The sequence below is a fragment of the Zingiber officinale genome, chromosome 2B, assembly GCF_018446385.1.
Source record: "Zingiber officinale cultivar Zhangliang chromosome 2B, Zo_v1.1, whole genome shotgun sequence".
Classification (NCBI taxonomy): domain Eukaryota; kingdom Viridiplantae; phylum Streptophyta; class Magnoliopsida; order Zingiberales; family Zingiberaceae; genus Zingiber; species Zingiber officinale.
In genome coordinates this window covers 52,239,996-52,249,667 of record NC_055989.1, presented here as the reverse complement: position 1 = coordinate 52,249,667, position 9,672 = coordinate 52,239,996, and the positions used below count along the sequence as shown (strand labels likewise).

At 37.6% G+C, this 9,672-nt stretch overlaps 1 long non-coding RNA gene across 1 annotated transcript; it reads left to right on the top strand.

The window, feature by feature from the left end:
- The first annotated feature begins 8,406 nt into the window (after positions 1–8,406).
- On the top strand, positions 8,407–9,029 carry LOC122049113. Its single transcript, XR_006130833.1, has 2 exons — positions 8,407–8,500; positions 8,699–9,029. It is a non-coding gene; the product is annotated as an uncharacterized LOC122049113 (long non-coding RNA).
- Positions 9,030–9,672: the final 643 nt, after the last annotated feature.

Genomic DNA, 9,672 nt, shown 5'->3' with positions numbered 1-9,672 from the left:
GGAGGAAGAAGAAGGAGTTAATCACAAATTAAATGAAAAACATCAATTCCCTTCATTTTGAGTGGCCGGCCACAATGAGAGTAATTACTCTCATTAATGTGGCCGGCCACATTAAAACAAAGAAGGAAGTGTAACTTCCATTAGGTGGCATAATCATGTATTAACTATGATGATGTGACACATCATCATTGGCCACTTAATGCCAAGTCACACATATGATGTGGCAAAGTCAAGTCAAACTTGACTTTTCCTCTTCCTCTCAAGTCAAGTCAAACTTGACTTAATCTCTCTCATGGTTGATCTAATCTAACCATTTGATTCAAGCCAACTTAATATAATGAATCTAATTCATTAAATTAAATTGATCTAATGAGTCATAATCTAAATTAGACTCATTAAATACATGAATCAACTTGAGTCTAACTCAATTAGCCCAATTTGGATTACTCTTAATCCAATTTGATTCATCAAATGAATCTAATCCTCTTGGTTCATCATATGAACCTAATCTCCATCCACATGTTCTTTGTGTGTGACCCAATAGGTTCTTGTAACGTTGGCAATGCCCATAAACTCATTTAGAAGTATAAATAATGAGCGGTATCTAGTAATACATCATTACTACCCAAGTTACAAGAATGTTGAGATCCAACATCACCTTGTGACTACTAATTGTCACTCCTCACAATATGTGACATTGTCCTTCTATCCTAGACATCTAGATTGATCAATGTGAGGCATAGACCGTGTCATCCTCTAATCAATCTAAATCTTGAACTCCAAGTAGACTCACTCGATCAAATGAGCTCAACATCTAATGTTGACTCATTTGGGCATGGCCATGCACTTTGTGGTCTAACTCTATCAAGAATATTGATGTCGCTCCCGTCATATGGGAGGGATAGATCCCATCTACATCACTCACATCCCTCTGCATAATTTGTTACATACCCAGTAATCGCCTTTATAGTCCACCCTGTTACGGGTGACGTTTGACGAAACCAAAGTACATAACTCCTTATGTAGGGATCCATGGTGACTTCAGGTCAAAGGACTAATAGTCATACTAATAGCCACATGAGAAAGTATATGACACTCATATAACGATCCATGATACTTTCTCATGGCGGGTCATTCAGTATACATTCTCTAATGCATACCCATGTGTCAGCTTGATATCTCTATATCCATGACTTGTGAGATCAAGTCATCGAGCTGACCTACATGCTAGTCTTATTGTATTAACATCATCCCTGAATGTTAATACTCGACTAGGAATGATTTAGAGTAGTGTTCCCTATATCATCTCACTATCGATTAAACCAATCGATTGATATAGGTAAGAACCTTCTACTCAAGGACGTTACTATACTTATTTTATCTGACACTAATACAAATAAGCATAATAACCAAAAACCAAATGCCTTAATATATATACAAGAATATGATACAATGAGTCCTTACAATCATCAAATGATTGACTCTAGGGCTCTAACTAACAATCTCCCACTAGCACTAGTGCCAATCAGTATAGGCTCTAAGGCCTAATGACCTAGTGTGACCATCATGCTTTCTCTGTGCCAAAGCCTTGGTCAAGGGATTTGCGATGTTAGCCTCTGTAGGTACTCTGCAAATCTTCACATCTCCTCTATCGATAATCTCTCAAATGAGATGGAAGCACCGTAGTACGTGCTTGGTCCGTTGGTGTGAGCGAGGTTCCTTCGCCTATGCTATAGCTCCATTGTTGTCACAATAGAGCTCAACTGGGTCAGCGATGCTAGGAACCACCCCAAGTTCAGTGATGAACTTGCGGATCCAAACTGCCTCCTTTGCTGCCTCTGATGCAGCAATATACTCGGCTTCTGCTGTCCTGCTTCGAACTCTTCCAGCTGACAGCACCACCATTAATGCAAAATACGAACCCTGACTGCGATCGATAATCGTCCTGGTCGGTCTGGAAGCTAGCATCACTGTAACCCTTTACAGCTAGCTCATCATTGCCTCCATATATCAAGAAATATTCTTTAGTCCTTCTTAAGTACTTAAGAATATTCTTGACCGCTATCCAGTGACTTTCACCTGGATCTGACTGGTATCTGCTCGTCATGCTCAAAGCATACGAGACATCAGGTCGAGTACATAGCATGGCGTACATGATCGATCCTATGGCTGAGGCATAAGGGATCTGATCCATGCGGTCTCTCTCCTCTCTAGAAGAGGGACCTTGAGTCTTCGAAAGACTCACACCATGTGACATAGGCAGAAATCCCTTCTTGGAGTTCTGCATGGCAAACCGAAGGAGTACCTTGTCATTATATGTACTCTAACTTAGTTCAAGCAATCTCTTAGATCTTTCTCTATAGATCTGTATTCCCAGAATACGAGATGCTTCACCTAAGTCCTTCATTGAGAAACAACTTCCTAGCCAAGTCTTCACAGACTGAAGCAAAGAGATGTTACCCCAATGAGTAGTATGTCATCCACATACAATATGAGGAAGATAACTGTGTTCCCAACTATCTTCTTGTAGACACAAGGTTCATCTTCGTTCTTGATGAAACCAAACTGTTTGATTGCATCATCGAATCAAAGATTCCAGCTCCGAGATGCTTGCTTTAGTCCATATATGGATCTATGCAGCTTGCATACTGTACTAGTATGCTGTGGATCTACAAAACCCTCAGGTTGTGTCATGTACACATCCTCGAGTAGGTTTCCATTCAGAAACGTGGTTTTGACATCCATCTGCTATATCTCATAGTCATGGTAGGCTGCAATAGCAAGCATGATCCGAATGGACTTAAACATCGCTACTGGAGAAAAGATTTCATCATAGTCAATACCATGAATCTGCTTGAAACCTTTAGCTACCAAGCGACCCTTATAGATAAGTCCATCCATGTTAGTCTTTCTCTTAAAGACCCACTTGCATCCAATGGGTTTTACCCCTTTAGGTGGATCAACCAAAGTCCATACTTGGTTGGTGTACATGGATTCCATCTCGGATCTCATGGCCTCTAGCCATTTTTCGGAATCTGGTCTCATCACAGCTTCCTGATAGGTGGTAGGCTCATCATTTATGAGCACAATGTCATCATGGTCAGACAAGAGAAATGAGTATCTCTCAGGCTGACGACGTACCCTATCAGACCTGCGAAGATGTATGTCTACTTGAACTGGTTGTTGTTCCTCAACTCTTTGTGGAACAACATCATCCACAACACTTTGTGGTTCCAGTTCAACTTCCATCGAGGCTTCAGTGCTATTATTCACATCTTGAACTTCTTCAAGATCAAACATGCTCCCTCTCGTCTTTCTAGAAACAAAATCACTTTCTAGAAAGACCCCAGTCTTTGCCACAACTACCTTGTGCTGACTGGGAATGTAGAAGTAATATCCCTTAGTTTCCTTGGGATATCCGATGAAATAGCACTTGTCAGATTTGGGTCCTAATTTGTCTGAGACTTGATGTCGTACGTAAGCCTCACAGCCCCAAATCCTCATGAAAGACACCTGGGCATCTCTCCCAGTCCATATCCTATATGGTGTCTTTATCACGGCCTTGGATGGAACTTGATTGAGAATGAAAGTTGCCGTGTCTAGAGCATAGCCCCAAAGGTATGTCGGAAAATCTGTGTGACTCATCATAGATCGTACTATATCTAATAGGATACGATTCTTCCTTTCGGATACACCATTCCACTGTGGTGTTCCAGGAGGAGTGAGTTGGGATAGGATCCCACACACTCAGCTAGATAGTCACGAAACTCATGGCTAAGGTATTCTCCACCTCGATCTGATCGAAGTATCTTAATACTCTTGCCAAGCTGGTTCTGTACTTCATTCTTGAATTCTTTGAACTTTTCAAAGGATTCAGACTTATGTGTCATCAAGTACACATAACCATATCTACTGAAGTCATCAGTAAACGTGATGAAGTACCTATAACCGCCTCTAGCAGCAACATTGAAAGGGCCAAATACATCACTATGAATGATTCCTAACAAATCAGTTGCTCTCTCGCTGTGTCCACTAAAGGGAGTCTTGGTCATCTTGCCTCGTAGGCATGACTCGCATATCTCATATGATTCAAAATCAAATAAGTCCAGCAACAAACCATCCTTATGGAGTTGGGATAAACGCTTGTCATTTATATGACCTAAGCGACAGTGCCAGAGATAGGTGTGGTTCATATCGTTCGATTTGAACCTCTTGGTACTAACGTTATAGATAGAGCTCTCAAGGTCTAGAATATAGAGTCCGTTCATCAGAGGTGCACTACAATAAAACATATCGTTTAAATAGACAGAACAACATTTGTTCTTTATTATAAACGAGAATCCTTTCTTATCCAAATAAGAAACTGATATAATGTTCTTAGTCAATGCAGGCACATAACAACAATCGTCTAACTCTAGTATAAGCCCAGAGGGCAGAGATAGAAAATAAGTCCCTACAGCAACAGCAGCAACCCGTGCTCCATTGCCTACTCGTAGGTCTATCTCGCCCTTTGTCAATGCTCTGCTATTTCTCAGTGCTTGTACATTAGTACAAATGTGCGAAGCACATCCAGTATCTAATACCCACGATGAAGAAATAGAGAGGTTGACGTCTATAACATTTATACCTGAAGTAGAAATCTTATTTCTTTTCTTGTTAAGATCTTCCAAGTATCCTGTGAAGTTCCTCTTCCAGTGCCCTGCTTGTGCTTGATATAGTTGATGAAGATGTTCAACCATATCGTAAGCACACATCAACTCATGTTGCTTCTGAAGCTCAGAGTTCATGGTTGCGAGCATTAGACAGGACACATCTAATGCGTCATCTTGATGCTTCTTGTAAGCATCCCGGTCAGCTCGCGTGGCAGTGGCAGGAGGAGCCTCCGGAATGGGCTGCTCCAGAACGTACAGTTTACATTCATGAGTGAGAACTATTCTCAGGTTCCTGTACCAGTCCAGTAAATTTGCTCCGTTGAGCTTGTCCTTCTTAAGGACAGAACGCAGGGAGAAAGAGTTCGTATTCGATGTCATGGTTATCTACAACAAAAAATTTACAGAAATAAATATCATATTGTTTTTAAAATCATTTAATTAGGCCTTTAATTAAATGATGCTCCCACTGAATTCTATAATTCTTGTGGGACAAGATCCACATCACACTAACCCTTGAGTTAGCTTTGGCTAATACGCCCAAGGCTTAGTATGATCGGTAGGTAACGATTACCAATTACATCTCTATGCAACTCTTGTTTATAGAATCAATATCCGCATTTATATTAAAACTCGAGTTAGCTTTGGCTAATACGCCCGAGAGTTAATATAGATGTGATTTTGACCTATCTTTTCCAACCGTTGGAATAATGCCTATAGTTGACTCGATCCAACCGAGTAACTAGGAATACTCAATCTAATTGAGTTTGTATTCACCCATGCGTTGATAGGCGGGACCAAGATTGTCCCTCCGTACCCTACCAAGATAATATGTATTGCTCTGCTTTGGCAAATTCAACAATACATGTGATCGAGGTAGTGATAGGTATCACGGCACGGTTAGGCATTAGAGTTGAGTCGATTGAGATCTAATCTAATCGAAAAGGATGCATCTTGTGCATGACTTAGATCTAATCTAATCGCAAGGGTGCATCATGTGCACGACTTAGATCTAATCTAATCGTAAGGCACTAATTAATTAACTACTTATTAAATATGCATCACATACACAAGCAATTAATTAATCTATTTGTGATTTAGTCATGGCCCTACTACGATCTTCTCAAGCCAATGAGAAGATCGACTGGTCAACCTAGGGTCAACAGCTTCTCCAAGCTTCTCCCTTTGACCACCTTGTGTTGCTCGTGCCCGCCTCGGAACTTCGTCTCGTGTGGACCCTCCACCGCTCGAATTTGTACATTACAATTTGAAACTCGAGTTACATTTGAGTCTAAATCTAATTTACAACAAGAATATAACACTACAATAATTACTGTATTTTGGGACGAATTTATAAAAAAAATTCGTTGCAAAAGATTTGGGGAAGAAATTTGGGACGAAAAAATTTTCGTCCCAAACAGGTTGATGCCAACTTTTGGAACAAATTTATGTTTGTTGCAAAATTGGCAACGAAATTGGGGACGAAAATAGGGACGAAAATAATTTTCGTCCCCAAATTCGTCGCAAAATTTATAACATATACGGTAGAAGTTTATAGAATTTTGGGACGAAAAATTTTTTTGTTGCAAACTTAGCAACGAATTTGGGGTCAAAAAATTTTGTCGAATTTTTTTTTGTTGCTAATTTTGTCCCAAAGTTTGCGTATGATTTTCCAACAAATAGTAATTTTGTTGCAAAATCGGCAACGAATTTGGCAACAAAATTTAGCAACGAATTTTATTTTCGTTGCGAAAGCCGTCGCCAAATTTGCAACAAAAACCCTTATTTGTTGCAATATTTCATATAATTTTGGGACGAAAAATTTTTTTGTTGCAAACTTAGCAACGAATTTGGGGTCAAAAAATTTTGTTGAATTTTTTTTTATTGCAAATTTTGTCCCAAATTTTGCGTATGATTTTCCAACGAATAGTAATTTTGTTGCAAAATCGACAACGAATTTGGCAACAAAATTTAGCAACGAATTTTACTTTCGTTGCCAAAGTCGTCGCCAAATTTGCAACAAAAACCCTTATTTGTTGCAATATTTCATACAATTTTGGGACGAAAAATTTTTTTGTTGCAAACTTTGCAACGAATTTGGGGACAAATTCAGTGATGAATTAATTTTTGTTGCTAAGTTAGTCCCTAATTTTGCAACGAATAAGATATTTGTTTCAAATTTGGCAACGATTTTGGCAACAAAATTTGGCAACGAATTAAATTTTCGTTGCCAAATCCGTTGCTTTTTATATGGGATTCTGGGACGAATCCACAGATTCGTCCCAGAATCTGGGACGAAGTTACGATAGATTGGCAACAAAAATTATTTGTTACCAAATTCGTTCCTACTATCAAAACTACATTCCAGATATAGCTGTTTTCTACAATTCAATCCATACCTACATATGCAATAAATTCAAATAACACATTCAACACATCATAATTAACATTAACACATCCTAATTAACATTAACACATCCTAATTAACATTAACACATCTTAATTAATTCACATACATCTATTCATTCAAACTCACCAAAGCATACAATATCATAATTTGTTCTTTAAGCTACTCAAAAATATTTCACAAGTTCAACACTCCAACAAGTTTCCATACAAGTCCATCAATCCAAGAAGGTACATCAATCCAACAAGTTAAACAAACTAAGATACATCAAGTTATCTTCTTATTCCACAAAAGCTTTCATCCCCATCAAGTCTTCTTTTCCTACATAAAAACAAACAAATAAACTAGATCATATGTAACCAGAAAACATCACATGTTTCTATAATTAATTTAAATAAACAGAATCCAGTTAAAATGTAAGGTTTACATCTTGCTCTTTGAACTATCAACAGATCACTAAATCACACAGACATACTTAGATAGTAGAGTCGAATGATAGTGTAATCTATCCAACACCATACTGTCATGAATTATTGTGCAGTTCTAGAGAAAGAGCTTACTGTCCTTGACTGTATTGCTTGCAGAAACCAATTGGTCAGCATATGCCATGTTTGCTTTTCTTTCAATAGTGTTTAACATTGCTCATTGGGGACCTTTACGAAGTGAATATCAATAGTTGAGTGTTTGCTCCATCCTTAATCAATTATAAATGGTTTTAATTGTATTCAAGGTTTTCAATTACAGCTTACTGTAGGCTTGAGGAGACCATATACAAAAACACTAGTAGGAAGCATTTAAATTGGGGATCGGCAATCTAATAAACAGAATTGTGATGTTTGAAGTCTTCATATTGCTGTAGGGGCACAACCATTCGATCAAACCAAGAATGTAAGATAAAGCTTCTTTTGCTCTTGGATAATTTGCACTTGATCAGTGTTAGTGTGATACTTTGTTGTTCACTTCTAAGTAATCTTTAGGGATTAACTTCGGCAATTGTTCTTAGTGGAGAGGCCTAATGTATTTATCTGTTCAAAAGATACAATTGTCCAGAAGTCCCTCTTCCTAGAAGCTGCAATTGTTGCTAAAAGTATTCATTAGTTTACGATTGATGATAATGACTGTGGCTACTATATCTGTATTCTGCTGGTGCAATTGAAATTGATCTCCAAAGAATTACTTTATGCAAATGATCTGTTAATGAAATATAGGCCTCTGACTCATTGGGTATTATTTTAAAGAATGGCCTAGATGATATATTAAAAAGATTTCCTGCAACAATGATAACATCTATATTCTACCCTGACCTGATCACTGGTTAAAATTACTGATCCTGGTTTTCTTACAGAGTTGATGATCTTCCTCTAGGTGAAATAAATGAAGTCTATCTTTTGGATTTCATTGGATCCTCTGGTTTTATCGGGGAATTATATCCAAAAGTCGAGAGGTACCACTTTCAACTTTTTAGGTCCATGTCCTTCATAGTTTTCTTTTCCTTCTTTTTGCTGTGATGTTATTTAATGTATATTAGTTTGTCTTTCATCTTGTTCATAGAGTAATAGTGCTAAGAATCCTTATCTTCTCAATTACATGTGAGGTTCTTAATCCTGGCATGTGATTTCCTTTTGTTTTCTTTTCCTTTCAGTGTGATAATATTAGACCATCATAAGATTGCAGTTGAAGCTCTCTGTGGCAATGCTTCATTTGGCAAGAATGTGATAAAGGTTATTGATATGGATAAGAGTGGTGCTACAATTGCATTTGACTTCTTTAAAGAAAAGCTTTTAAAAAGAAGTGATACTTTGAAAGGTCTTGGAATCCACAACCATCAGGAGGCAGGTCAAAAAAACTTGTCTGGTTGCAAATTTGAAAGAGTACAGAAGCTCTTTGAATACATTGAAGATGGTGACATATGGAGGTGGAAGCTCCCGCACAGCAAAGCTTTTAGTAGTGGCTTGAAAGATATGAATATAGAATACAATGTGAATGTGAATTCAGCTTTGTTTGAACAGGTAAATTTTTTTGTTAGTCATTTTACCAGGTAACTGTTATTAGTTTTAGTTACATTTGAATTGTTTTGCCCAGTCCATTTCAAATCTATACAATTATATAAACTTCAAATTGTGACTATTCTCTTTGTGATTATACTCATTATTTTCTTCTACTTTCAGGATCTGCTATCTGTTTACTCTTTTGTTATCTCAGTTGTAAATTTTTGAATTTACTAATGGATATTGAAATGACTAATTATTTTACAAAAACATTTTAGTTCTAGAGAAAGTGAGAGGCAAAAGATTAGTAATTCTATCATCCCATTCTCTGATTCTTGCCTTTTTATACATCCAGTCTATTTCATTGGTCAATGTTCAAGTAGCCTAAACTACCAGCATGATTAGTAGCAGTAGCTGAAATTCCAGAAGATCCATAGGTGCTCTCTCAGATTTCAGGATTCAGGTCTAGTTGTATATGGATTTGTAAATAGGTCAACTACTTTATTAGCTGTAACTGACAATGTTTGGTTATGTGGGTTGATCCGCATGATCTGGTTACAATGTGCTTAGCTATAATTTTTTTTAATAGATATCAAAAGTTGGAATGATAAAACCCTAAATAGAATAT